At 47.1% G+C, this 25,997-nt stretch overlaps 1 protein-coding gene and 1 pseudogene across 5 annotated transcripts in view; one reads left to right on the forward strand and one right to left on the reverse strand.

Moving 5' to 3' along the window:
• Window positions 1-4,492, reverse strand: part of LOC132372801 (prostacyclin synthase-like) — a 107,345-nt pseudogene extending 102,853 nt beyond the window's left edge.
• CHST11 (carbohydrate sulfotransferase 11) overlaps window positions 1-25,997 on the forward strand; it is a 279,870-nt gene that overhangs the window by 109,009 nt on the left and 144,864 nt on the right. The window lies entirely within an intron of this gene.

The raw sequence follows: 25,997 nt of genomic DNA on the forward strand, positions 1-25,997 counted from the left end.
TGGAGATTCAGTAACCAGTCCAAGGTCATAGAGCCAGGATGTGACAGAGCCCGAATTGGAACCCAGTAGTCTGATTCCATATTCTACACACATAAGTAAAACTACTAGTTTATAAAACAAAATAAGGCAAACTTCTTGACTTGGTGATTGTGGGGGAAGAAGTTCTAGGGATAGAGAGGGATAGAAAACCCTCCGGGAGTTGCCATATTAGTTACTACAGCTCAGTCTATGAGACCCCTCATTTTTCAGAATGTTTTATATTCTGAATGAAAGAAAAAAAAAAAAAGCACATGACAAATACAACCCGTCAAATTTACTTAAAGGAACAATCATTAGGATTTGTGGGCGGTTTACTTAAAAACCAGTCTCCCTTATGTTCTCAATATTCTGTTATGAGCAAGTTGCTTTTAAAATTTAGAGAAGAACTCAGAGGATGTCTGATTGCATTTTGTAATCTTCCTAACTCGTTGCCCGCAGCTGAGCACATCATAGGCACTTGGGAGCAGAGTGCACATGCTGGATTGATTGAAAGTTGAAGTGTTATGTGTGGGATTAGAAGATAATGAAGTGGGGAGATTCCAGGCTAGGTATTTAGGGACCACATTTTTTGGGTGCCTCCAGGGTACCCAGGCTATACCTTATCCATCTATTCTCCCACTCGTGGACCATTGGGGGATAAATTACAGCATTGTCAGTGATGGTGGTGCAGGTAGTATTGGGGTGGTGCCATTGACCATGCGGTGCTGGGAGCCCCCAACACCTGGCTTTCCCTCTTGAAGGCCGACACTCCACGTAGCCATGTTGATTCTGCTTCATAATCTTAGTTTACAGTTGGCAGAAGAGGACAGGATTGCGAAAGAAACTCTTCGCAGTCAGCGCGCTTGGCCATCCCAGCAGCTCCGCTCCACATTCTGCCAAATTGCTAAATTCAGAAACGGTTAACAGTTTTGACATATCTGATAACCTACAAAACCGACATGTCCTGGGTTTGATCTTCCCATCTGTGTCAGAGGAGCATGAAATGAGCATGCGAGCCAGGCTGTGATGCAGCCCATTGGGGAGGATCTAAATTAAATCTGTGGCTCCCCTGCCGTCCCCCTACTCGACTGCTTTCCAGTCCCGTGTGCCCCCCACCCCACCCCTTCCTCCCAAAGGGTTAAGTTACACAAGAGCGGGGCCCAGGTGCCTGTTTCTCTCCTTCTCACCCTGTTTGTTCCTCTCCCCATCACTGTCTTCCTTGTTGATCTTATTGTCTAAGAGAAAGTTGACTCATTTGTAACATTTAAACCAGCCTCCCCCTCCCACTAGTAGGTGTGTGAGCAGCTGGGGGCTTTACCATCTGTGATCCTCCACACTTCCAGCAAATTCTCTTTCTACCTTTGTGGCGCGGTGCAACCAACCCAAGCTCCGTGCCTTCTCTGTGTCCCATCTACCCCCTCTCTCACACCAGGGATCAAGCTGGAGGGTGATGGGCGTGGGATGACCTCAAAAAAAATCCCACTCATTTCCTTCCTTCTAGAAAAATGTGCCAGGCATTTAGTGTTAGGGATAGAGAAGTGAGTACACAGGGTTTCTGCCCTCAAGGAGCTCATGCTTTTAGGAGGAAAGGCAACAATATGCGTGTTACTAATTGCTGCAGTTTATTGAGTGCTCAGGATGTACGACGCACCGTACTTTACCCAGATGATCTCATCTGATCCTCACAACAACCTTGTGAGCTTAGGAAGTCTTCTCATTTTATTTTATTTTTTATTTTTATTTTTGTTTTTTTGGCTTTAGGTAGTTTAATAAAAATTTGGGGACAGAATTTATTTCAACAGATGCACTGCTAGGCCCCAAATGGCCTTTTTATGGCCAGCATCTGCTTTGACTGGTTAGGGTCTGGACCACACCATTGTCAGGGCCTTGGACGGCAGCCCATGGGGGTTGGGGGCAGAGCAGTGGGGTCTCCTCGTTGTGCCCCGTCTGCCCGAGCTTGAGTGGATATCATTAAGGTGAGAGAAGCAAGAGGGGCTGGGGACGGAAAGAGCCTCATTTTGGAACTTAACCTTTGCAGCAGATAATCTGCAGAGCTTTTGGTGTCTTTTCTTCGCTCCCCTTCTTTCCCCTTCCCCAGACACAGCCTTCTAGGAAAAACAGTAGGGAAGGGATAATGCTTGGCACCGTTGGGTGTGCAAAGCTCTGTACCCAGGCCGAACGTAGGCACAGAACGTTGGGCGACTAGGGACAGGCTGGGTGCATGGAGTCCCATACGCCCCGGAGCCCAAGGCCGGATGCGGTAATGGACAGGCACGTCACGTTCCGGCTGCATCAGCCCGAAGCCGTACCTGCTGAGGTCAGACTCGGGCATCTCCACGTCCGGGCTGATCAGCTCCAGGTCAAAGTGCGCCAGCACAAAGAGCACGAGTTGTTTGGTGCTGCTGGTGGCGTAACCCCTCCCCAGGCACTGGTTGTGCCCTGCTCCCCACGTTATGCTGTAGTTCTTCAGTCGCTTCCCATCCTTGCAAAAGTCTTTCTTCTCTGATCCATCAGGGCTCAGGCATCGGTCGTATTTAAATACCTCTGGGTCTGTGTAGATCTCCGGGTCCTTCTGGGGACTCAGGAAGGGGAAGAGGGGGAGGCGGTCGCCACATCGCAGGGTGAAGTCCCGCCCCTCTGCCACGGGCAAGGCCAGGTCCACCACGACCTCGCGGTGATGACGGGTGCGGCGGTGAGCCTGAGGCTGTCACTCAGCACGCTGTCCAGCACAGGCACGCTGTCCAAAACCTTCTGTGGGAGGGCGGTCATCTGCAAAATGGGCTGCTCTGCTCGCAGGAGAAGAGGCTCCAGCTCTCCACGGACAGCAGCCAGGGCCTCGGGGTTCTTGAGGAGGAAGAGCGGGAGCCGGAAGGCAGCAGGATCCACGTTCCCCTGCGTGGCCCAGAGCTGCAGCACCAGCCCGTGCCTGCATCTCCTCTGACACGCCCGTCTCCTCCAGCCATTTGCTCTGGTGGGCCCGAGTGGCCAGCCTGGCTGGGGACAGCAGCTTCCCCAGGCGACCTTCGACCCTGCACACCTGGTCCTTATCCCCCAGTGACAGGGAGCCACGTGCCAGTTTGGGGAGCAGCAGGTCGAGCTGGCGGAAGGCGTGGAAGCCGTCGGCTGAGTGGATGCGGTCCTGGGTCTGGCTCTCCCGGGCGTGCGCGCTGCCTCGACGCGGTGCAGAGTCAGGCAGCCGGCTCTGAGCGGGCGGCTGTAGGAGAATTCGAGGAGTCCCGTCTCATGCCAGCCACTGCCTGCTTCCCTGGTGTCACCCAGCAGGACCGGGTGGAGGTTGGTATACACGGCTTCCGTGCGCGCCTGGAGTTCTTTGTGGAGGAGAGTCAGTTTCATTTTGGGCTTTTCATCGCTGGGGCTGTAATGAGAAGTTGCACGTCGAAAATCCTCTCCATGAGGAAGACGGCAGAGGCGTGGAAGTCCCAACCTGGTGCGAGGCTCCCACACCACCATGTCATAGGAGTGTGGGTCCAGGAGGACAGTGGCATACCTCCCCCCACCAGCACAGTAAAGATATCACCGTGCTTCTCCTTCATCCTAGTGAGGAAGCTGGCGGCATCTTTTCCAAACTCCAAAGCATAGCCCAACCGGGGGATACTGCCCAGGTCCGGCGGAGGCTCGCCAGGTCGCCTCTCTGTGAGCCAGCTTCTCCCGAAGGCTCCGTTTAAAGGCTGGCACAGCCCAGGGCTGGAGGAGCCCATTGTGCACCAGCCCTCTCCCAGCCCAGGTCTGAGCCCACAGACAGGACACGGGAGCGGCGGTTTTCACACAAGAGGCAGGAGGGCAGGATGGTTACGAGCCTGACTTTAGCACCACACCTCCTGGCTTCAGATCCCAGCCATGCTTCTCGCTGGCCGTGTGACTTTGCTTCCCTACGCCTGCTTCCTCACCGCGTGGGCCGGCGGGTCAGCAGCAGCGCGGCCAGAAGACCGAAGACCACGGCCCAGGACGTGGCAGGGCCGGCGACCAGGCTGCGGCTGCGGAGCACTGTCTTCTCATTTTAGAGATGAGAAATGGCAGGGATAGTAGGTAAATTGGCCAAGGTCACATGACTGGTAGGTGGTGGACTCGGTCCTCTGTCTTCAGAGGAGAAAAAATGCTATTATTATTATTATTCATAATAACATTTACTGAATATCTACCACGTGCCATGTATCAGGTGCCTACATACGTGCTGTCTTTCAGTCTCTCTGAAATACTCCGAGGATGGTTTTATCAGACAGTCATGACTTGCTGAGGACAACACGGTAGGAAGTGGCAGCTTGGGACTGATACCAAAGTTGGTCTGATTCTAGAACTTCCAGGCTCCTAGCCCCTGGGCGGTATCACCTCTCATTAGAGCAGTGCAAGGTTCACCATCAAACCAGCCACTTGTTAGAATGAAAGGAAGAGCTTTCAAACTTGGCTCCAGGCCCACAGGCATGAATGGGACCGTCTCAGGGTACCTGGGTTCCATGTTCACCCTGGCTGAGATGTACGATTCAGGCATCAAGTATTTTCCAGTGTGCCAGGCACTGTTGTTGCAGTGAGCAGGGCAGGGGGTCTCTTAGAGCTTGACGTTCAGGAGGGAGGGGACCGTGGTGAGGTCCCTTCAGGTCGGGGGTCAGTGCTCTGAGGAAGACACACAGGATAATGGGATGAAAGGGATGCTGGAGAAGGCCTCCCTCAGGCGGGGCAACGGAGCTGCAGCCCGAGTGACAATCTGGGTGAAGAGGGTCTTGGCTGAAGCATAGAAAGTTCTGGAAGCAGGAACAGCTTGACCGTAGGAAGGAACAGAAATTCCTGGGTGTGTTCTGAGATCTCTGAGTGGTTCCGTGGGGCTGGAAGGTGACATCAGTGGGTGAGGTGGGATGCAGTCTGCAGACTGTCCTGCCTGAGGCACGGAGTCCCCACGTGGCTCCCTTCTGAGGGAGGCCGCGCTGGGAGCAGCAGGGTTGGAGGGCTTTCTGATAGAGTGGAGAAACTCACGTTTGAAATAAAAGGGTTGGCTTCTCAAAGTCATGCTTGTCACCTCTAAGCCAAAGGGCCGTGATTTGTAATCACAGGGTGGATGGCACGCACAAGTTCTGGTCTTTTCTTAAATAATAGAAGTGTGAAAACAGTCATCTGTTAGACTTGTTCCCTACCAAGCACCCCACGTGCAGCGTATTAATAAATACAATAAGAGTTAATATTTCTTAAGTGCTCCTTGTCTGTGTTCCAGTGGGTTGAGAGCTTTTCTTGCATTAGTCCCTTTAGTCCTCATGAGAGCTCTGTGAGCTTAGTACTCTTTTTATTCCCGTTTGAATGATATGGAAGCTGAGGTCTAGAGAGGTGAAATGTAAAGAGCCCAAGGCCACACAGTTGGGAGAACAGGGCCTGGAACCCCTGATGCAACAGCCCGAGGAGTCAGCCAGGGCAGGTACTATCAGGCCCATTTTACAGAGGGAGAAGACTGAGGCATGGTCATGAAAAGGGTGTGGAAGAGAGTCGGGCCTGGAATCTGGGTGTTCTGGTTCTGGCGGAAGGTCCACTAGCCGTGGGGAAGGTGGGAACCGCACACTCTATACTTTGCCCAGACTTATTCAAGGATTCAAAGCCAAGGGCCTCCTTGAAGTTGGGAAAGAGCCCCTGGCAGCCTCCACTGGGGAGCAGTCCCCGTGGCCACACCCCTTTGGCTGATTCTAAAGCCCACGTAAGGGCTGCATCTGGTCCACCTACCCCCCTGCTCAACCCTTTAATACACCCCAAGTGCCTCCAAATCACCTGGGACATTTTTTAAAGGGCACATTCCTGGGCTTTGAGAGAGGCCTGTTGAATCAGGATCTTGGTCATGGGACCCTGGAATCTGCATTGACCTTCCCCCAGGCAGTCCTGAGGGGCGTTCAGGTTGGAGAACCACTAGTCTAGGTCTCAGTACTGAGCCCTCTGGGAAGGGTGGAAATGGCTGTGGATTTACTCTAAGGCTCTAGGCATGATGCTTAAACAAATTTCGTGGTTACTTTGGCCAGGCGAGAGGCTATTATCATCAGCCCCAGACATTTTGGGGACAGGCTGGAAATAGCTCGCTGGCTGAGTGTTTCTGTTTTGCATCAGTATGATTAGGTGTGTCTGGGGGCTGCAGTCTAAGTTTTTTTTTTTTTTTTTGGTATCTTTAAAAGACATTGTGGTAAAATATACGTATCATAAAAGTGACCATTTTAACCATCTTTAGGTGTACAGTTCAATGGCATGAAGTACATTCACATTGTTGGGCATGCAGCCCAATCCAGAGGGTTCCTTTTGGAACAGTCTAGGAGGAAAAGGCTGTGTACACATTAGGTGCTTAATAATTTCTTTCAGATGACAGTGGAGCAGCGGGGGTTATTGGGGTGATGGGGTAAATTCTTAAGCATTAAGTAAGCATCCCCGCTTCAGACTTTCTTGTGAGCCACTTAACCTCCGTCTGAGATGCTGGTGAGCTATGTTTAACGTTCAATTTCTATTTCTGGGCCAGGCAGGATGATGAGTTCATTGTCTGGTCAATGCCAAGGGCTGGTCGATGCCAAAGGCAACTTCCCCTGCCTCCCCCAGTTCCCCAGCAGAATAGAGGCTATCTCTGTAAAGAATCCAAGTTTCCCTCCTATGTGTGTGTCGCTAAGAGGCAACCCACGGTCACGACTGGGACTAGGGTTTCAAATGCTGCCGACTCAAGACTGATTGAGTTGAGAACCAAACAAATGGGCCTTTTTATATTTAAGAGGAGATTTTTTTTTTTTTTTTTTTTTTTTTTTTACCGTGTGTCAACAAAAGATCTGTAGATCATCTTGTTATAAATTTCACACTGCTGACTTCATACGTATGAGAGCGCTCACGACCCATTTACATTTTTTGGTGCATTTGGGTTCATTTCTGTGGTTACCACTCTGAGGAGGCCTACAAAAGCTGGGCTGTTCGGTGGTGGAGCGTGGTGCCAGTGGAATTTGGTGAGCCTCACAGCAGCGGAGGGGAGGGCGTTGGATCAGCACGTGGACTGAGTTGCAGAAGGATTGAATTTTGCAGCTGGAAGGGATCTTCTGTAGAGTAACCCCCCTGATTTAAAGATGAGGAAACTGAGACCCAGAGAAGGGGGTGGGTGCTTACCCGAGGTCACCCTGCTGGTGAGGAACCCAGCCCAACACGGGCCTCCTGGTCCCCAGCCCACTGACTTTCCACTGCATCAGACCTTTCTAGTTCTTGAACTCTGGCTTCCATTGACCGGTTGGCTTGCAATATTAAAAAAAAAAAACAAAACCTGAAGATAAGTTTTCCTGAATTGAGAAGTCTTTCCAAAATCATTTATAGATCATGTGCCTTCTCCATTTGCCTTTTCCTGTACTAGGGTAGAATCAATCTTTGCTCCTGGGCAGACGCTTCAGTTTCTTTCCTAAGATCTTTATCTTCCTGATTACATTTTGGAACCCCCTGCCTCTGTTCTGATGAGAGCCCTGGGTGCCGTGGCTCTCCTTCCAGGATGGCAGCACAGCTGGTTTGAAAAGTGGAATATTGAGTCATCAGCTTTCTGGCGTGGCTTATCCTTTCCCAGAATTCTGAAGTCCCATCTGATGTTATTTAGTCACTGTCCTTTCAGTCTGGGAAATGATTCAGATATAAGCTACACAAAGAACTCAGCAGAGCCCTCTGTGATAGGGGTTCTCGAGGAGACGTGGAAAGCTGGCTCTATTGTTTGGACACCGACCATCGCTCGAGAGCCAGACCCCTCACATTCCCCAGTAAAAACTTCTAGGAAGATTCTGGGCTCTTGTGATGTATAATCGTCTCAGCTGCAAAATCAGATGAATTGATTGACTAAATATTGTGTTTATGGAGGACTTATTTTGTACTGACCCCACTCAAAGTAGGAGGTACAAAAAGGAATTTAACATGGTCTCTGACATAAGGAAGAAGCCATGAGTTGGTGCCCCGGTATCTCTTAAGGGGCTTTATTACATGCTTCTGTTTTCTTGTTAGCCTTAAAGAATCAGAGAAAGTTGCTAGAAGAACAACAAAGGGCACTATTGAGCCTTGAAGCTCAGTGAGGGCTGATCTATTCTCTTTCGCCTCTGTGGTCCCAGGACAGTGTGTGGATGCTCAAAGAATATCTCTTTCCATGCACAACCCCTCCCCCGCCTTCTTAAAACAAACTTCCATAAAGGAGGCACCTTTTGTGCAGAGGGATAAGACTGAACCTGGGCCTGTATTACCTGGGTTTGAGTCTCTCTTCCACCACTGAGCTCTGTGCCCCTGAGCAAGTCACTTACGTCCCCGAGCCTCCGTTTCCTCATTGATAGAATGGAGACGCCATGGTTCATCTTGGGACTGTGGGTGCATCACTGAAGCTCTCTGATCGGGGATTTCTCCTTTTTAAAACAAGAGGCAGTGAGGATGCGTGTGGAAGGCCACTGGAATAGGCAGACAGCTAAACAGGTATTCATTGTTATTCATCCCGTGTCAGGAATGGGCTGTTTTACTCTTTCATCTCCAATGGAGTTTCAAGGGAATACTTCCATTCCAACACAGGTAACTTCCGATTGCCAGTGTGTTGGTGAATCCCCTGGGCTGCGTCCCTGCCCACCCAGCCCCGATTCTGCTGCCGTGCTCACAAGACGCAAGGTCGTTTGAGTAACTTTTGAGGCCAAATGTAACTGGAGGTAAAATCTAAACGTTCAAGGATCCTGCTTAGCAGTCCCAACCGACCAGAAGCGACATTTTGGATCACCTACTGCTTCTGAATGGCTTGGGTCACCACACCCTCAATTATCACCGGCAGTGATAATTGAGAGGCACATGGAATGGTTATTTACAAATGGTTATTTGTAATTGATAGACCACCGATAATGGTCACATAAGGTCAACCCTAAGTAATCAGTCCCTTTTATTTCTTCTGTTTTTAAAATTTTATTTATTTATTTATTTATGGCTGCGTTGGGTCTTCATTGCTGTGCGCGGGCTTTCTCTAGTTGCATCGAGCAGGGGCTACTCTTCGTTGCGGTGCGCGGGCTTCTCATTGCAGTGACTTGGCTTGTTGTGGAGTATGGGCTCTAGGGTGCGTGGGCTTCAGTAGTTGTAGCACGCGGGCTCAGTAGTTGTGGTTTGCGGACACTACAGTGCAGGCTCAGTAGTTGTGGCTCACGGGCCCAGTTGCTCCGCGGCATGTGGGATCTTCCCGGACCAGGGCTCGAACCCGTGTCCCTTGCATTGGCAGGCGGATTCTTAACCACTGCGCCACCAGGGAAGCCCAGTCCCTTTTATTTCCGATAGACATTTGAAGAAAAGGCTTGAACATTGAATAAAACCATTTGCTTTTTGCTGTCACGGCCCTTCAGTTATTTCATTAAGGGACTGAAGCCAGAAATCATTTGTGACTTTTCCCCCATACATTATAGATTTTGGGGATAAAATATCTTTTGGGATTTCTGTTAACAAGAAGGAAGAGTCTAGGCTTAAGCAAGAGTATAAAAGAAAATTGAAACTAAAAATTGGTTTCTCGATTTGACTAAAGTTTCCAGTACAGTAAAGCCAAAAGCTTTGACTACATGCACGAGCCAGCATAGTAAAGGTCAGGATGTTAAAACAAAAAAGTTTAATTACAAAAAAGTTTAATTACTTAAGTTTAAATTCGACATTGGGCTGCCTGTTTCCAAATACCCTGAAGCTCAATTATGCTCATCGTGAAAAGCATGTGTTGATGTTTATTGAGATCAGAGGGAAGTGAAAGGCCAAAGTGCTTCTGTTTCTATGGCCCTCCCACGTCTGTCCTGATTTCCCTCTCCGTGAAGTCACTCACCCGTGACCTTGGACATCCAGGAGCTTACTTCTCCCATCAGGACCTCTTAGAAGCAGGTGCTTCCTGCATCCTCACTCTTATGGACTTGGGTCCTGCTCCCAGGATGCTGACCTCCTTGACCTTCTGCTGGAGGAATAACCTCAGACTTGGTCAGATGGAGGACCACCTGGAAATCACCGTGCTCTATTAATATATGTCAATGTATGTATATATCTAGTCATGTATATGTCAAGCATAACTGTGTCAAAGTTTATGGGAGAAAAGCTTGATAATAGAGAAAATTCGACCCCTATTTGTTTGCTTTTGATGTTGTGGTTTTTCAAACGTTTAGAAAGCTGGTTGTTATTTGATTTAGTGGCTTAACATTGGAGACGCTGTCTGGGATTTCTGGCCTCAAAAATTCTATCACCCTTAGGGCTAACATCTTTAGCCACTTTGCTCTACCCTCTGGCCGTGAAGTCCGGGCAGTTATTTGGAGGAGGGTTGGGTCTTATAATAAGGGGGTCTTTCTTGGTTCTGCTAAAGACCACTACCCCGCTCTGCCCTGACACTCACAGGGTGTGGTGGCTTCCAGTGTTATTCAGGCCACTGGTGCAGGGACCTTGGCGTTGTGATGAATGGCTCGGGTACCGGGCTATCTCAGGGGGCTGCTTATCCTGGAGCTTCCTGCCTGCACCTGAGCGAGCCTTCTCTTTGGGGTCACCCTCAGAGGGTACAGGGCATTTTGATGCTGCAGCACTGTGTCGTTTGGACTTGAGGATATTTATCTTGGCTTGGAAAAGAAAGCATTAAGTTTGCAGTCGGGAGAGAGAGGAGAGAGGAAGGGAGAAAGGCAGGGAGGGACACATTCCTTCCAGGGGTTTAGACTTTAAGATGAGGCGTGGGGATGGGGATAGGGATGAGGGGAGGCCCACAGGTCTGTGGAGGGAGTCAGGGATTGTCACCACCATCATCATCATCCTATCCTATCTTATCCAGTCGAAAAAGGCTATGATTGTAAGATGCCCCTCGATTTCAGAGAAGTTAAAAAACATGAAAATGACATGAATCATGGTTGGCAATGTTGGTGCTTTCATCTCACGTAATCCTCTTAATCTTAAAAGGCAAGTTCTCTCGTTCCCATCTTATCGGTGAGAAAACTGGGACACAGAACTTGCAGAAGATCACTCAGCTGGCTAGTGGAGGAGCTGAGATTGAAGGAGGTATTCTACCACCCTTAGGGCTAACATCTTTAGCCACTTTGCTCTACCCCCTGGCAATGAAGTCCGTGGTGTTTGAACACTTTGATGTCAACATTTTGACCCAGCTGTGTCAGACAGATATGTTAACTCTGTTACATTACTTTTAGTAAGTAACTTAAATCTCATTGACATGTTTTCACATTATTATTCTTAATAAGGGCTGGACCCAGGGTTGTGAAATGCTGCTTTCGGTGTGTTTCATGTCTGCTCTGCTCCTCCCCCTCTCCTACATCAGGTAGATCTCTGTTGGTAACATTCAGATAATAAACACTTACCTGCTATACTAGTCTAGACAATCTGTTAGTTACTGGCTGTGTGACTCTTTGCAGATACCTCTCTGCACTTGCTTCCTCGTCTGTAAAATAGGAATGACAACACTTAACGTTTCAGGATGGTAGTGAGGAAGGGAAGGTTAAATAACGTTTACTGAAGTACCTGGCATTCGGCATGGTGTATAATAGGAACTCAAAATATGTTCAGCTTGTTCCTGTCCCCCTTCTCCCTGGGTCACTGGATAGTAGGTGGCCACAAGCCCTGAACCAGAACCCTTTCTAACACACCTGGCCATGTCTCATACATATAGACAAGCAAGTGGCTCTCACATCCCCTTGTAGCTGGAATCATTTGCAAACACCTTATTATTGTTTTACAGCTTTTTAATTTGCCTGCACAAATAGAGCCTGCCTGGCTGACTTTGAAGGAATTTTAATATCTAAATGCAGCCTGGACGTGTGTGCTGCACCCCAGGAGGGCATGCCTTCCTGCTTATCATGCCAGCAAGGATCTCGTGCATGACTTCCTTACTTTTCGGAGAAAGATGGGACTCTGTCTCTCCATATTGTCAGAAAGGTTTTTTTTTGTTTGAAAAAAAAAAAAAGTCTCAAAATGGGGAACATTTTCGTGGGGAAAATCGCTGCGGTAGCTCAGGTCCTTTCTTGCCCCTCCTTGGGTTCATTCCCATCCCATTGCATGTCTTCGGAGGGACTGTGGAGTGAGGTTCAGCCTTGCATCTTGGATTCCCTAAGAGGGAGGGAGGGAGGGAGGGAGGGAGATGGGAAGTGTGGGAGTGTGTAATAGGATACAGCTGCAGTGGTCTTTTCCCTCTGACCATATTTCAAGAATAACATTTGAAGCACAGCCTAGCTTCCCCCAAAGGCCACATGTGCCTTTTCTGCCCCCATCCTGAGCCTCCCCTTCACTCATTTTTGGATCTTCTCCTGCACCTGCCTCATCCCTCCACTACTTGGTGGTGGCAACATAAATTACACTTCAGCAACTTATGGCCCTGAGACATCCAAAAATTAAGTGCTCTCATTTTTCAAAGATCTATTGGGGAAGACTGTCCACATCAGTGGCTGCAGATAATTTTGGTGTCCTCTTTGAGAAAATTCCAGCTTTTTGTTTGGAATGTCTCTGGCTTTCCAGTAGCACCTTTAACACTGAGAGCTGATCTGGATCTAGTATTATATTGAAGCCATCATTTTTAAGTGGGAAAAATGATATACAACATAGAAGAAAGGCACGAGGCACTCTGACAATTGTTTTCATTTTTATATGTGTGTACATTTACCTAGCCAAGATCCTGATCCTCATAATATTATGAATTCTGCTGCTTTCACTTCAACCTCTTTTCCATATCTTCATTATTGCTTTTAATAACAGTATCGTTTTTTTGAGTAGTGAATATACTGTGATTTGTTAATGATGTACCTAAGTGAACTATGATTTATGAAATTATTCCTCTGATCTTGGACGTCTTAGAGTGTTTACAGTTTTTTCCCATCAGAAGGGAAATATTATAGTAAACATCTTTGTGCATAAACCTGTTAGCTTCTGTTGAATTGTTCCCTTGGTGTAATTTCCCAAGAGGGAAATTGCTGGAGTTGAAGGCAGTAAACATCTTCACAGTTCCAGTGATGCAGCGCATATGGGGATATTTTTAAAAATCAGTGTTCTCTCTGCTAGCGTCTTGTGCCAGAAACATGTCAGAAGAAAATAATACAAGTGAACAATTAAAAAGATAATTTCCATCTTCAACTCATCTAGACATATGGAAATGAAAATGTGGGTTTGCGTAGATGGGTGGCTGGCTGCCTTGGAAGGCTCCAGCTCTTTATTACTGTGACTGTGTCTTTCACTGTGGGAGACGATCTCTAGCTGTCTTGTGCTTCTGGAGAAAAGGTGTGCACGCTGTCTGTTCAACACCCCCGCTTCAGCATCCTGAACCTGCCTTACGCTCATTTGGAGCGGAATGGTTAGACCTCCATCATACGTCACCAACTGTGACGAGAGTTCCTCTCCCATTCGTGAAATAACCTAGTGTCCACAGATTAATATGTGTATATCATGTGTACAGCAGTGAGATTTTGGGTTGGAATAGACGAGGATTTTGAGGTGCTCTTTTGGGAGAGAGAAAAAGAAGGTACTGGACGTCAGGAATGGTTAGCTAATTATAGCTTATTGAGGACTTATCTCAGACCAGGTGCTGTTCCAAACGCTTGACATGGATGAATTTATTTAGTCCTCAAAACATCCCTACTAAGTAGGCATATCATTATCCCCATTTCACAGATGGGGTAACTGAGGCCAAGAGGTTATCTTGTCAGGGTCACACAGGACATGAACCCACGTGTATTCGTTTCCTAGAGCTGCCATAACAGAAGGACCACTGTGTGCGTCTGTCTGTGTCCTCCCTTCTTATAAGGACCAGTCATTGGATTTAGGACCCACTCTAATCCAGGACAACCTCTCTTAATTTAATAACATCTGCAAAGACCCTATTTCTAAATAAGATTCCATTCTGAGGTTCTGAGGGGGACAGTATTCAGCCTACGACACTATGGGCAGGGTGGAGAAAAGGGAAAGAAAGCAGGAGCCCAGGCAGGAGCAAGGTTTGACCAGATGGCCCTGAGAGAGACACAGGATGGGCGAGAATCCCCTTGGGCCTTTGAAGAGGCTGTGTGGCTGGGAGCGAGTGGAGGAACCCTGTGCAAGAGATGGGGGTGCCCGGCACAGCCCGGCTGTATCAGCGTGAAATGATCCTGCCCGGAGCCAGCTAGCTTTGTGGGGATGGCTTTAAGGAGTAGGTTTGGGGTTAATGCCCTGCCATGCTTGAGGAGCTTGAGGAAAGGTTACCTAGAATAGTTCCCTTCTCAAGCAGCCGAGTTATTCATTACACCGTGTCTCTGAAGCTGTGGGGGAAGCCCAGAGGCAGACATAAATGTCTCCAGTCGTAAAATCAGACTTGGAGCACCAGCCACAGGGAAGAAAGTATTTTGGCATATTATCTGCATCACTGCAAAATAAATTCATAACCATTCCAAGAAAACTGCAGGGGAGAATGTAGAAATTCTCCAGCAGGCAAGGAAAGGTAAATGAAAATTAACTGTACCATGCCCATTAATTATTCCTCCCAGGTGTGTAGAATGTAATTAATATGATGCGGACCGCCGTGCTGTCTCTCTTGTTTTATTTAGGTGACCATAAAAGGTAATTTATAAGGGCTTTCCTAGGTTAACTGCCAATTTAATTCCTTGGACTGTGTTTTTCCACAGGCTCTTAGGTTTCTCAACAGTAAAATTCATCCACCGCTGTAGGGGCTTTCAGGAATGTGTGGTGAGGTTTGGGTTGGGGGCTGCTTCTCTTCACCTCAGATGCTCAGTGTCTCCACCCTGAGACCAGCCCGAAGGTGCCAATTCCTGTTAATCCTCTGTTAATGTGAGCGTTTTCATGTCACTGAGTGTGACAGTCGTGTACAAGAGAAGCTTTTAAAGAACTTTAAGTTATAAATCTAGCAAGCTAGCCTTTAAGTTAAGAATCTTACTCTGCAACTCATAAATCTAGTAAATTTTAAGTTACATTTAGGATAGCCTCTGATTAATCATTGACCCTTGGACAAACTTCACCTTCTTTTAACGTTTTAAATTGCACTTAAAATCTCATATACTTAATGTCCTTTTTGAGTACTTCAGATGTCTGATTAACAAACAAATACTTAAATAATATAAATCTAATACCTCAATGATAAACATTAAGTTTCTTAAATGCTCCAAATGTTATATGTAAACGTAGAAGATTTCAACTTAAAATCTCAAGTCAAATAAATTGTTCAATTAAATCCTCCACATTGGTAAGGCAGGGTAACTCCTCCTACTTGAGTAGGTCAAAATCTTAACAATATTAATCTTATGGGTTTTCTTCTTAAACATTTCTGTACTTATTTAAAATAATAGCCTTATTGAGATATAATTTACATATAAAATTCACTTACTTTAAGTGTAGAAGTCAGTGAATTTTAGTATGTTTGCAGAGTTCTACAACCATCACCACAATCTAATTTTAGAACATTTCCATCACCCTAAAAAGAACTTTTGCATCTATTTACTGTTCCTTGCCTCCCTATGCCCGGCCTTACACAAAACCACTAGCCTACTTTCTGTGTCTTTATATTTGCCTGTTTTGGACTTTTTTGGTACTTAATTTGAAATCATGCTGGGTTTTTAAGGAAGCAATTTTGATGTCTCAAACAATTTTGGGGTCACCTCCAGCCATTTTTGGGGTTACTGCCTCCGTGGCTGGAAGTGTCTTTGTGAGCTGACCCCCGGCTGGGGAGCTGAGCTCTGCCTCCGAGTGGGCGCTCTTGTAACCCATGACCCAGACTCAAGTCACTTACTGCCTGATTCAAATGTCTCCCCACGGAAGACCAAACCCCACCTGGGGGCTTCATTCCATTCTGATTCCCTGCCCGCCCACTGGGCTCACTGCTCTAAGACCCAGTGAAAGTGGCAGCTGACTGCAGACCGTGGTGTCTCATGCCAAGGCCACGGTTCTGAGGTCACGCCCGGCGAGCCACGCTCCTGTGACCACCTAACGTCCTCACATCCCACTCATAGGCCACCAGTCAAGGCACTCACCCAGCAGCCTCTTGGCCTATCTCGGGTTCACGCTCCATGTCCCAGTGAGACAGCTTAGAAAGCAAAACCCCGGCAGGGACTCAACCAGATATTTGTACCTCCACGTTCATAGCAGCATTATTCACAGCAGCCAAAAGGCGGAGGCAACCCAGGTGTTCATCAGTGGCTGGATGGCTAAACAAAAATGTGGATATACATACGGTGGAATTTCATTCAGCCTTAGAGGGAGATTCTGACGTGCTACACCATGGAAGAACCTTGAAGACATTACGCTAAGTGACATAAGCCAGACACATAAAGGACAAATACTGTTTGATTCCACTTATATGAAGTCCGTAGAGGAGTCAAACTCATAAAGACAGAAGGTACCATAGAATGGTGGTTGCTAGAGGAGAGGTGATAAGCGGGCAGGTGGGTCACGTGGGGCTTCCTGGGCCATAGAAAGGACTCTGGATTTTGTTCTAAGATGGTGGGAAGACTTTGGAGCAGAGAGGATGTTGTGAACTGGTTTATATTTTGAGAAGGTTATTCTGGCTGCTGATAGGGAGTAGGGTAGGGAGGCCAAGATGGCAGCAGGGAGACCAGTTAAGAGGACTTCGTCCTAGCCCCAGGGGCGGTGATGATGGCTCGGACCAGGTGTTAGGGACCAAGATGAGCTGATGGGGGGAGGGGGTGATGGCAGGTAAGGCACAGGAATTAAGAATGACTCCTGGCTGTTGAGTCTGCCCAGCTAGGTGCATAGTGGTGGTGTTTACCACAATGGGGAACATCGGGGAGAGGGACGTTTTAGGGGTGGAAGTCATGAGTTCTCCTTATCAGTGTTTATTGTGTTCAGCAACCCCAAGTTGAACCTAAACGAGCACTCTTATCCCTGACCTGATTCTTTCAAGATGTCTAAGTTGGGGAGTTTTAAACCGTGTCTCACGACCCATCGGTAGGTTGTAAAATCAATTTAATGAGTTGTACTAATATTAAAGAAAAATAGAAGAGAATAGAAAATATCAGAGCATCACGTGTAAACTGGGTTCAAAAGGAGAAAGGGACGAGGAACAGGAGTCAGGAGACCCTTGTTCTGGCCATACCTCTGCCTCTAATGAGCCATGGGGCCTGGAGCGAGTCCCTTATGGCCCTGTGTCCATTGCCTCACCTGTGAAATGGGGCTGGGGTGAGGAGGGCTCCACTGGATTCACCCCATCCTCCCCCCTTTTCTCTCCTTCGACTCTTCCATGCTCTCTCAGTAGGCGGACCACAAACCGTACTGGCCAGAAAGGTCATTATTGAGCTTTGCTTCCTGCCATGTCTGTTGTTCAGTCAGAACCAATTCTGAGGGTGCTTTTCCCCAGCTGTACATACCCAGGCCCTTCACTGGTGTGGGAGTCATAGCACCAGCTGGTCTCTAAAGACCCTGCTTGTCCTAGATGTGCCTCTGTCTGTACTAACCTATCTGGTCGACAGCTGGCTGCACTTGGGCAGGGACCTTGTGCTTTTTGGAAGTTGGCACAACCCTCTGCTCTGGGCACGTTTTCACAGAAGGGCCAGGATCATCTAAAAGAGGGGGTGGTTTGATTGCCATGGATTTTGGTGAGTGTATGTGATAGCTGAGTTCTTCTCCCGGCAGGTAAGTATTGTAATGTATACAGTATATTCTTCAAAGCCGAGTGTCAGAGTCCCTCAGTGGAAGGTTTCTATGTAGTAAATCTCCTGGCTTTTAGATGAAGCTGTGTTCTTTCTCTTCTTGTGTTATACCAAGCGCATTCACCTAATTCTTAGATTTATACCCTTGACCTTCATCTCCGGAAAGTTTAATTCATTTTAGTTCTACAGCCACAGGTTAGACATCAGGAGCTTTGAGGAGCTTACAGTGAGTAGGAGGGAAGATTGACATGGGAATTAGCTATAGTAAGGGTTCAGATTAGTCCCAAGTCAAAACCCCAGATCCCTCATTATTCTAACTGCTTGTAGGGTGTCCAATAAGGAGAAGCAGATCTGGAGATGTTTTTGAATGGCTCTGGGATGTCCCTGTTGGAGGGACTGTGAGAAGGAAGGAATAGGAAGCTGGAAAATTGAAGTTTATTAATTAGGTATTAATGGCAGCTTAGGCTGAACCCGGCTCCCACTTCAGTGTTTGGGGCTCCTGAAAGGTCACCTGTGAACACAAGTGTGCTGAGTGTCTATAAAACACCTGAAGGTCCTGGTTAGCTGGAGAACACCGGGTCAATATTCAGGACTGCCTTTTTGCCTGGCCTCTTCCTGTCCTGAACGTCTGTGAGCTGTAACGTGTCTCATTTCAGAGGAGTAGGGGAAGCCTGCGGGGATTGGATCCCAACTGAGCTACTCACTAGCTGTGTCATCTGGTAGATTCTTCAATCTCTCTGAGCCTCAGTTTCCTGGTCGTCAAAATGGATGTGATTCCACCTACCTCCAGGGTGGTTGTGAGGAGTAAAGGAGAGACAGTAAGACAGGCTAACGTTTATGGAGTGAGTGCTTGTCGAACTCATTTCAGGCACACGACAGATCCACGAGAACACATCATTCATTTTGCTTTATGTTTTTGTTTGTTTGTTTGTTTTAACCTCTTTGACTAAGAAGGCCAATGAAAGAATGTTGAGGAAGTTTGCTAGGAAAGAACATGCCAACTTCTTTTCTTTGTTCTTCTGTTATTAGTAAGTGGATTGGCCTGATACCTTTTAGCTGAAAAAAATCTCTTTGGTGAAACCCTCAGGTCACTTGACCTGTTGGTTTATTTTCATTCATTTGACACAAATGTGTGAGTATCTACTATGCACTAAGCACTCCCTTAGAGGGGAATAGAGAGGGGCAAATGAGGTAGCGTGGGGCTTGGCCGCCAGGGACCCGAGTTGGAGGGGACCAGCTAGCCTAGGGGAGGGCAAGCCTGGCCCTGCTCTCCCAGCCCTGCTGTGGGACCCTTGGCCGTTCTGTGCCCTCCTGGGGCCCAGTTTTTTCCTCTGAAAATGAACAGGGGTGGTCAGATGGGGCTAAGAACCCCTCAGTCTCTAAACATGAGTTTTGATTTTTTTTTTTTAATTTTTATTGGAGTATAGTTGGTTTACAATGTTGTGTTAGTTTCAGGTGTACAACAAAGTGAATCAGTTACACATATACATATATCCACTCTTTTTTAGATTCTTTTCCCATATAGGCCATTACAGAGTATTGAGTAAAGTTCCCTGTGCTATACAGTAGGTTCTTATTAGTTTTTTATTTTGTACATAGTAGTGTGTATATGTCAGTCCCAGTCTTCCAATTTATCTCTCCCTCCCCCTTACCCCCAGTAACCATAAGTTTGTTTTCTTTTTTTTTTTTTTTTTTTAAATAAAGAGTTTTAAAATTTTAGTTCTTACATTTAGGTCTTTGATCCATTTGAGTTAATTATAGGTCCAAGTTCATTCTTTTGCACGTGGATATCAATTTGTTGAAAAGTCTATTCTTTCCTCATTGAATTGTTTCCTCACTCTTTTTTTTTTTTTTTTTGAAAAGAAAATAGCTTCCATTTTATTTTTAAGACGGTAGCACAATCTTTTTATCAAAAGTTTATACTGGCATTACAAGAAAGAAGAAGTACAAAAGAAAGCAAAAATGCTAAATAAAATATTAGCACATAGGCACTAAAGAAATATATAAAGAATAATATACATCATGGCATTACGCCAAGAATGCAAGGAAAGTTAAGCATTCAAAAAACAATTCATGTATCTTACCATGTAAAGTTTGTTTTCTATATCTGTGTCTCTATTTCTGTTTTGTAGATAAGTTCACTTGTACCCTTTTTTTAGATTCCACATATAAGCGATATTGTATGATATTTGTCTTTCTGTGTCTGACTTACTTCACTCAGTATGACAATCTCTAGGTCCATCCATGTTGCTGCAAATGGCATTATTTCATTCTTTTTTATGGCTGAGTAATATTCCATTGTTTATTATGTACCACATCTTCTTTATCCACTCTTCTGTCAATGGACATTTAGGTTGCTTCCGTGTCCTGGCTGTTGTAAATAGTGCTGCAATGAACATTGGGGTGCATGTATCTTTTCGAATTATGGTTTTCTCTGGATATAGGCCCAGGAGTGGGATTGCTGGAGAGTTTTGATTCTTAATTCTTTGCAGACAATGAATGCTGAGGTCTGGGCCCATGGGTTCAAAGTGGCTCAGAGTCCTTGAGATAAAACTACATCACACAGACCTGCAGATTCCTCCTGAGCATTTAAAAAAATTTTAGCAGACCGTACCATAGTGTTTACAGGGTCTTGCTTACCTCTCTTTACCTCTCAGAGAACTCCTTAGGCTGGAGCCAGTTCTGAGCCGGAGTGTGATGTAGAATAGCCCTTGGAGCTTCATTGCTCTCCCACCCCTCCCCGCCCTTCCCTTTATTTTGCTCTCTCCTCCTCTGTTCTCCAGTTCTGAGTATTCCTTCCAGAGATCCAGCCACAAACCACATTCAAGTTCTAGTGTGAGCGAGTGCCTCAAAGGGGGTTTCTTCCTTTGCATTTTAAAAGGAGAGTGGTGGTCCCAAGGTCGATGCTGAACTCCGAAGGATGTGAGTTAATCCCTGAAGGCGAGGTTCACGTGTGCATCTGGTACAAGGTTGGCTTCTTCCCGCTCTGGGATTTCCTAACCTGATTCCCCCCCAGTGGAATTTCAGGCCAGAGCCCTTGGGAGACTGGAATGAGAGGGTTTTGTTCTGAGAGCTTGCCCCTGAGGCCCGTGCTGGAGACCACCCAGCTCTGCTTCCATATAGGGCTTTTTGGGGGGAGGGGGTCCCCATTTATAATAATGATTATTTTTACTATTACTATTATTTGTAGAAGGTATTTTCCACTTGAAAAACCTCTTCATCCCAACCTTTGGTAGTGGGTTGTAAACTGGGAAGAAATTGATGGAACACCTGTTTCACAGCCAAGTACTGCTTTTCCTTTCCCAGCCTCTCCTGGACACATACTCTTCTCTCCCTCCTTCCCTCAATCCTGCTTAACCTCCACTCGGGTCCTCTGTTCCTCCACCCTTGCCCCTTATACCCAGGTCTTCTCTAGGGCTTTTTTAACCTGAGGTTCTCCAGGGAGACCTCCTGCTGTCCTGTGCTTAGAAATTAGGAACTTTGAGTCAGAAGGGACTCAGACATCTTCTGGTTTGACCTCTTCACCTGACCAAGGAGAAATCTGAGGCCCAGGGAGACCGTGTTCAAAGGGAGACGCTTCGTGTAGTGGCAGAGCTAGGAGATCAGGCCTCTGACTTTTCCCATGGACGGTTCTGGGTGCCAGGTCCCAGGTAATTTTACGTTTTCATTTAATTCCCACAACCACCCTAAGATTTAGGCATTATTGCTGCATTTTAACACTGAGTTTCAGAGATGAGGACATTGACCCAGTGTCCCAAGACTAACCTAGAACTTGAATCCGGTTCCAGTGGACTCCAGTGCCTGAACCTTCTCATTCCACAGGGTGCAGCTGGGTGACCATCTCATCCCGGTGTGCCTTTGGCACAGTGACGTCTGAAGCGGATGGGGGAGAGCTGTGATGTAGGGCCTTTCAGGGCGAGCTGTGGGTCCCACAGCTGAAAGCAGCATAGCCCGTCCTGACGGAATTGGCTCCCTCTCGGGGAGTCGGGTATCGCTTGCCCTTCTCCTGACTTGATGAGATTGACTCAGACACTGCCCCATTCCAACGTCCTTTTGACAGACGGGCTGGACCGTACTGGACCAGGGCACCAGCACGAATTGGTGCATTGGGAGAAAACACCTCTGTAACTGCATCACTGCTGTGCGCTTAGAGTGTGCAGTGACAGAGGAAGCATGCCCAGGCTGTTAGCAAATGAGGGGATTTGAAAAGCGTCCGGAGTCTGCTGAGTGTTAGGGCTGTTTGGCCAGCGGGAGGAGTGGAGACCCATCTGGACTTGGGTGATTTAGTACAGAAGTGCCTCACCTCGAATCTTGAGGGAAGTGAGAGCACTGATTTTTGTGGTGGGAGCTCTAAGTGTAAATACATCTTTGCCTGCCTTTAGCGATAGCATGATAAGGTGATGAAGACCTCTGGTTCCGGAAACAACCTAGGTTTGAATTTACTACCTGCTCTGCCATTTGCCGGCTGTGTGACCTCGGGCAAGTTACTTAATCTCTCTGGGCTTCTGTTTCCTCAACAGTCAAATGGGAATAAATGCTATTATTCAGTATTTCTAACTTATAGGGTTTTGATGAGAATTAAATGAAGCAATGTAAAAAAAAAGGCTTCGCCTCAAGTCAGGCATCAGATACTTGGTAAATTCTCGATAAATGCTAGTTCTCATGATTATTATTATTAGCTAGTGCTGTATTTTATAAGACCTGAGTTCCAGCCCAGGCTCTGCCGCTGGGTGCTCTGGGGACCTTGGCAAATGCTTCAGCTCTCTGAGTTTCTTCTGTGAATTGAAGGAGCTGGACTGTAATCCAGCTGAGAATTCCGGTGCAGCAAAAGCAAGTTTCCACCCCGGATCCCACAGCGTTTTAGTTTTATGTCTTTAGACACAAATTAACTGCACAGGCAGGGTCACAGGAAACCACTCAGGGAATGAGATGGGCTTCCCTCCTTTGTCACTCGGTAGCCTTCTGGCCCCTGTTCTCAGCCGACTGGGAGTGGAGCGTCCACTTACGAGCATTCTCTTCATCATAGCGTGAAGCGGCAAGCGTGGGTGGCTTGGTTTTAATTTTAGCTTCATTCATGTATGTTGGAAAAGTGACGGTTCCTGACGTACAATGATCTGACCTACGATTTTTTAACTTTACGATGGTGTGAAATCGATACATATTCAGTGGAAACTGTACTTTGAATTTTGATCTTTTCCCCAGGCTAGGATATGTGATCTGATCCTCTCTTGGGCTGCTGGGGAGCTGCGGGGGCCCACAGATTCTGGTGAGCACGCGATCACCAGGATAAACAACCGATACGCTCATAGCCATCCTGCACCCAGACAGCCGCTCCGTTTTTCGCTTTCAGTACCGTATTCAATAAATTACATGAGCTATTCAACACTTGACTATAAAATAGGCTTTGTGTTAGATGATTTTGCCCAACTGCAGGCTAATGTAAGTGTTCTGAGCATGTTTTAAGTACGCTAAGCTAAGCCATGCTGTTTGGTAGGTTAGGTGTATTAAATGCATTTTCAGCTTGACAATATTTTCAACTTACGATGGGTTTATTGAGACGTAATCTCATCCTAAGTCAAGGAAGATCTGTATACCCAACTGTTTCTGGGTCCAAGAAATCATACTGTGAATTGAACCTATTAGATTCTTATAAAATGGTCTTGCATTTCATTGATTTGAGTTTAGAAAGGAGGAAACAAGTGCTGTAGCTAAATAATACTTGTGGTGGCAGGTGGGCAGCGGAAGGCCACCGTTAAATGTCCTCAGGGACTCCTTTCTTAGGGCTTTTGATCATCAGACCTTTCATTTTCAAAGGAAAAAAATAACAGCAGCCTGTTGATACTGGCAGTTTCCTTTTTACATAGCAGGAAACAATCTGTCTGATGAGTGTAAAGGAAGCCTTAAATCCTAGATCATTCATGAACCTCTTTGAGTACCTACTGTGTGCCAAGCATCAGAGAAACAACATGGATAAGATGGAGAGGGTTTTTACCCCCCCCCCCCCTTACTTAATGTCTGGCATATCCTAGGTGCTTAATAAAAATTTTAGTAAGAAAATTAATATGGGCAATAACTGTTAGTTAATAGTTTGGCTGTCACATCACATCATTTTGATGACTTGTATAACACTGGGTTACATTTTAAATCACCTGTCCTAGAAACGGTCAGCCAACCAGGTCTGGGGCCAGGAGGAAACTATTGAGATGGTGGACTTGACACCTGCCGTTGGTCCAGCATAGCAGCCGAGAGCATGGGCTGCCTATGTCAGAATCCTGTCTTCATCTCTTCCTAGTCACGAGACCTAGGCGAGTTCCCTAACCTTACTGTGCCGCAGTGTTCCCATCTGTAAAGTGGGTACAGTAGTGGGCCCACCCCATAGGGTTGTTATGTGGATTAAATGTGTGCTCTGCTTGGTGCACTGTGGGTGCCCTCCAAATGTTAGCTGCCACCCTGTGCGTGTGGTGGTCACTCGACCTCCTGTGATGCATTAGGCACACAGGGTAAATAAACCCATGTGCGTGATCGCTGGCCCTTCCTTTGCCTCCCAGGCCCTAGCAAGTAGGTCCTCACTGCTATCATTTGGGTATGAAAGAGCTCAGTCATCAGGTTGGAGTCTCAGCTTGGCAACTTTCTCCCTGCGTGACCTTGACCTTGGTCAAGTTCCTGAGGTTAAGGGAGGCTCAGAGAGGTTATCTGGAAAATACAGGTACTTCCTTTACTGTGTGAAGGATTATGCTGAGCCAAGTGCCCGGCACACAAGGCGTACTCCATAAATGGAGGGATTGTTATCAGCCCCATAAAAAGCACCCAAGGACCTGGCTTTTGTGGCCTGGGGTGCCGGAGCTGGTTCGTGGGGCACCCACTGAAGTCACGGGCTAGGCCTGCAGGAGGCCCCGAGGGCGGCCGGCCTTGGGAAAGGGCCCACAAGGTCAAAGCATTTTAAAGGCCTTGTATTAGAGAAAGAAAACAATTAGATAATACTGCCCCCCCATAAAAGCTGACTTTTAATGGGTTCTGTGGTGGGGTTTTCTCCGTGGCGGTCTCGTAGCCATAGGTCTTGGGGAGACTGTCTGCCTCTATGGGGAGAGTTTAATCTTGCACGGTGTGGGCATAATTTTACAAGTTTTACGGCTGTTATGTCTCCCCTGAAGTGTTGCTGTGTCCTTGTGCGCTGAGGGCAACCTGCGTGCAGTTAACAGTTTACCTCGTTTTGGGTGGAAATGAAAAATGAAGTAATAAATTAAAAAAAAACACAACGTGGATTTTTCCCCTCTTGTGGAGACACCCGTGGAAGAACAAAGAACCCGTGTCTTCCCGGACCACTTACTCAGATTCTAATGGCTTTTATGTGTAGACATTTGCCCACAGGATCCCCTCCTCCCCAGAGAGGGCCGCAGGGCACGTCGGGTCTGTTTGGGGCTTGAACTGCCTTCCCCAGGGCAGGGGTCAGCGAACGACAGCCCAGGGGCCACATCCAGCCCACCGCCTGTTTTTGTGAAATGATTGGGAAAAGAAAAATATCCAAAGAAGATTTCCTGACACGTAAGAATTACATGGACTTCAGCTTTCAGTGCCAGAAATGGAGCTGTATTGGCACATAATCCCGCCTGTTTGTTTGTGTGTTGTCTGGAGCTGCTTCTGCCCTGCCCCAGCTGAGCTGAGAAGTTTCCATATACTGTGTGGTGCAAAGCCAAATACTCCCTTGCCCTTTATGGAAAAGGTTGGCTGACCCTGCTCTAGGAGGCAAAGGAAGTGAGAGAAAACAGCTTCAAGTTTCTTGGAATTGATGATTTATTCTCAGGGTTTCCATGGGGCTCAAAGTGACGAGTCAAAGGAGGATTGCATGAAAAGGAGTCAGTTCTCCTGGAGACCTTCCAGAGGAATCGGCTGCTTGTGGAGATGGCTCTCCTCGCTATTCTGACCTCAGGTTGGCTTCTGAGCAGAGGGGCCTGAGTTATCCCCCTCCGGCCAGCCCTCCCCATCTGCCTGGCTTTCCTGTAAGACTCCCGAAGCCCGGCTTGAGGTCTGGTAACTTCTCATCAGCTCCCTTGATGGTTCGAGAATAAAGAAGTTTCCACCTTCCCTCCCAGGAGGCAAGCGCTTTTTGTCATAAGTTCTGTGCAGACCTAGTTGATGATCTCCAGTAGCTTCAGAAATTTGTAACAGACACTTTTTGGCCAGCCCCAGGCTTAAGCATTCTGCATATAGTAGTAACTCATTTAATCCTCACAACCAACGCAGGGAGTGAGGTCTTCTTCTCACCCCCATTTTACAGAGGAAGAAACAGGCACAGAAAGGTTAGGTATTGCTTAAGGTCATACAGCAGGTGTGAGGTAGAGCCAGGATCCAAACCCAGGCTGTCTGCTCAGGAGTGTCCTGCCTACTGCC

Source organism: Balaenoptera ricei, chromosome 10 (assembly GCF_028023285.1).
Source record: "Balaenoptera ricei isolate mBalRic1 chromosome 10, mBalRic1.hap2, whole genome shotgun sequence".
Classification (NCBI taxonomy): domain Eukaryota; kingdom Metazoa; phylum Chordata; class Mammalia; order Artiodactyla; family Balaenopteridae; genus Balaenoptera; species Balaenoptera ricei.